Here is a 4237-nt window from a genome sequence, read left to right on the forward strand (position 1 = left end):
ACCTTACTCGTATCATTTTGTGTGTTTCCAGCAATCCAACACTATGTGAGCTATTCCAACTTGTACGTTCAACTGGTGAACATTATGTTGTGAAGGCGAGCTCCACTGTACTTACCACCGGGTATGGTGTTCGTACAACCATCAGTAAACATGCGAACCAACGACGATCGAAGGAATGAATTCCGATCTCAGCATCGTTGGCTATGATCGGACAATTTACGGGCTTGCAATCCTCTACTTTCCAAGACCACAGTAGCGGTCTTCAACGTGCGTTCAACTTTCCAACACTTGTGAGCTATTCCAATCTATGCGTCCAACTGGTGAACATTATGTTGTGAAGGCGAGCTCCACTGTACTTACCACCGGGTATGGTGTTCGTACAACCATCAGTAAACATGTGAACCAACGACGATCGAAGGAATAAATTCCGTTCTCAGCATCGTTGGCTATAATCGGGCAATTTACGGGCTTGCAATCCTCTCCTTTCCATGACTACCGGAGCAGTCTGGAATGTGTGTTTCCAGCAATCCAACACTATGTGAGCTATTCCAATCTATGCGTCCAACTGGTGAACATTATGTTGTGAAGGCGAGCTCCACTGTACTTACCACCGGGTATGGTGTTCGTACAACCATCAGTAAACATGTGAACCAACGACGATCGAAGGAATAAATTCCGTTCTCAGCATCGCTGGCTATGATCGGGCAATTTACGGGCTTGCAATCCTCCTATGCACCTGGCAATGTATGGTAGTGTTTCCTGCTGCTTTCCTGATTTGGATGTGTACCATGGCCTTTATCAGGCACTCTCTACTAGCTCCGGAATCGAACCCTGATTCCCGCTTCCCGTCACAACCATGGTAGTCCTCTACACTACCATCAATAGTTGATGGGGCACAGTCAAGTGAAAGATCGGTACCAGACTTCAACTCAATCGGCCGATTGGTTTAACTAATAAGTGCACCGGTCCTACCACCTTCAGAAGCAGCATTCCCGGCCTGTTGCATGTATTAGCTCTGGTTTTCATCAATCTTCCCCTGCTGTGTTATACTGAGCTTATGCGGTTTCTCGATTGTCGTGCAAAGTGTGTTATCACACATACCCAATATGCTCAACTCTCATGTTCGTTTGACGCACCAAACTTTATTAGTGATGCACCACACAACAGGTTTTAATATACGCGATCGTGTGTGTTTCAGTGTGAACTTGGTGCGCCAAGTCCATTTGTGATGCATCACTTAGCTAACCATCTTTCGGGACTGTTTAGGGTATGTGCTCCTCCACATCTATGCTTACTCGTACACATTCTCTGTCAATAGGTTTAAGATCGGGCATTCTACCATTTCATTGCCTTAATGCTTTCAAATCAAGGCTACCAGGGTAGCCTAATTGCGTTCGAAACTCAACTTGTGAGCTGTCGGCCCTAGAAGTTTTTTAGGCTGCTAGGACCTCTCTCTATATTTTGCCTTTGGACTTCTCGAAGCTCAACTTGTGAGCAGTTCCATGCACCACTACCCGTATCTCTTAGCTTAGTTCTAGCCATGTGCGTTCAAAGCTCAACGTTAAGCTGTGTCCTGCACCACAATCGTTATATAATAAGCTTATCTCTAAGCTTTTTTGCGTTCAATGCTCAACGTTAAGCTATCCCTTCGCTTAGAACCTCGCTCTACATTTTGCCTTTGGACTTCTCGAAGCTCAACTTGTGAGCTGTTCCATGCACCACTATAGGTATCTCTTAGCTTAGTTCTAGCCATTTGCGTTCAAAGCTCAACGTTAAGCTGTGTTCTGCACCACAATCCTTATATAATAAGCTTATCTCTAAGCTTTTTTGCGTTCAATGCTCAACGTTAAGCTATCCCTTCGCTTAGAACCTCGCTCTATATTCAACTTTCAGATACCTCGAAGCTCAACTTGTGAGCAGTTCCATGCACCACTATAGGTATCTCTTAGCTTAGTTCTAGCCATTTGCGTTCAAAGCTCAACGTTAAGCTGTGTACTGCACCACAATCCTTATATCATAAGCTTATCTCTAAGCTTTTTTGCGTTCAATGCTCAACGTTAAGCTATCCCTTCGCTTAGAACCTCGCTCTATATTCAACTTTCAGATACCTCGAAGCTCAACTTATGTGGTCTGCTATTGCTCTTGAACGGGTACAATATCTGACAGAGGGGGGTTTTTGGCCCAAATTATGCAATATTAGTTTAACCTCCGTCGCAGAACCACATTTGACCAGGTCGAGAAAAAAATTTTTTCGTGACGACCTGGTCCCCCATAGTAGGGAATGAACATGACATCTTAACCATATTTGACCATTTTCAAATTTCTCGTCGCGGAATGATGACTTTACTAGTAAAATTTGTTCCGGGTAGGGACCTCCCATACAAAATTTTCATCGCTCCAAAAGTGATTTCGTTTCACTTTTCAACATTTACAAGGTCCATAAATCATGTTTTGAGACGATATGGAAAAAAAAATTTTTTGCCCGTCTCGACCAACTCGACCGATGGTGACCACAGTAGGGTGCTCCATACAAATTTTCCTTATGTGGAATTTTCAGTGTAAAATAAGGTTTCTCCAATCGATCGCGGGTTTCACTTTTCATCATTTGCTAGGTCTAACTATGATGTTTTGAGTGGTCCCGCAAAAATTTTTTCTCTTGGCCAGTCGACCCTTTCGTCCATGTCGGTGTGTTCTGCAGTAGGGTGCTCCATACAAATTTTGCTTATGTGGAATTTTTCAGTGTAAAATAAGGTTTCTCCAATCGATCGCGGGTTTCACTTTTCATCATTTGCTAGGTCTAACTATGATGTTTTGAGTGGTCCCGCAAAAATTTTTTCTTGGACCGGGCCTTCCTTCCCGGCCCTGTCGGTGTGCTCTGCAGTAGGGTGCTCCATACAAATTTTCCTTATGTGGAATTTTTCAGTGTAAAATAAGGTTTCTCCAATCGATCGCGGGTTTCACTTTTCATCATTTGCTAGGTCTAACTATGATGTTTTGAGTGGTCCCGCAAAAATTTTTTCTTGGACCGGGCCTTCCTTCCCGGCCCTGTCGGTGTGCTCTGCAGTAGGGTGCTCCATACAAATTTTCCTTATGTGGAATTTTTCAGTGTAAAATAAGGTTTCTCCAATCGATCGCGGGTTTCACTTTTCATCATTTGCTAGGTCTAACTATGATGTTTTGAGTGGTCCCGCAAAAATTTTTTCTTGGACCGGGCCTTCCTTCCCGGCCCTGTCGGTGTGCTCTGCAGTAGGGTGCTCCATACAAATTTTCCTTATGTGGAATTTTTCAGTGTAAAATAAGGTTTCTCCAATCGATCGCGGGTTTCACTTTTCATCATTTGCTAGGTCTAACTATGATGTTTTGAGTGGTCCCGCAAAAATTTTTTCTTGGACCGGGCCTTCCTTCCCGGCCCTGTCGGTGTGCTCTGCAGTAGGGTGCTCCATACAAATTTTCCTTATGTGGAATTTTTCAGTGTAAAATAAGGTTTCTCCAATCGATCGCGGGTTTCACTTTTCATCATTTGCTAGGTCTAACTATGATGTTTTGAGTGGTCCCGCAAAAATTTTTTCTTGGACCGGGCCTTCCTTCCCGGCCCTGTCGGTGTGCTCTGCAGTAGGGTGCTCCATACAAATTTTCCTTATGTGGAATTTTTCAGTGTAAAATAAGGTTTCTCCAATCGATCGCGGGTTTCACTTTTCATCATTTGCTAGGTCTAACTATGATGTTTTGAGTGGTCCCGCAAAAATTTTTTCTTGGACCGGGCCTTCCTTCCCGGCCCTGTCGGTGTGCTCTGCAGTAGGGTGCTCCATACAAATTTTCCTTATGTGGAATTTTTCAGTGTAAAATAAGGTTTCTCCAATCGATCGCGGGTTTCACTTTTCATCATTTGCTAGGTCTAACTATGATGTTTTGAGTGGTCCCGCAAAAATTTTTTCTTGGACCGGGCCTTCCTTCCCGGCCCTGTCGGTGTGCTCTGCAGTAGGGTGCTCCATACAAATTTTCCTTATGTGGAATTTTTCAGTGTAAAATAAGGTTTCTCCAATCGATCGCGGGTTTCACTTTTCATCATTTGCTAGGTCTAACTATGATGTTTTGAGTGGTCCCGCAAAAATTTTTTCTTGGACCGGGCCTTCCTTCCCGGCCCTGTCGGTGTGCTCTGCAGTAGGGTGCTCCATACAAATTTTCCTTATGTGGAATTTTTCAGTGTAAAATAAGGTTTCTCCAATCGATCGCGGGT

This window comes from Anopheles marshallii (genome assembly GCF_943734725.1).
Source record: "Anopheles marshallii chromosome X unlocalized genomic scaffold, idAnoMarsDA_429_01 X_unloc_88, whole genome shotgun sequence".
Classification (NCBI taxonomy): Eukaryota; Metazoa; Arthropoda; class Insecta; order Diptera; family Culicidae; genus Anopheles; species Anopheles marshallii.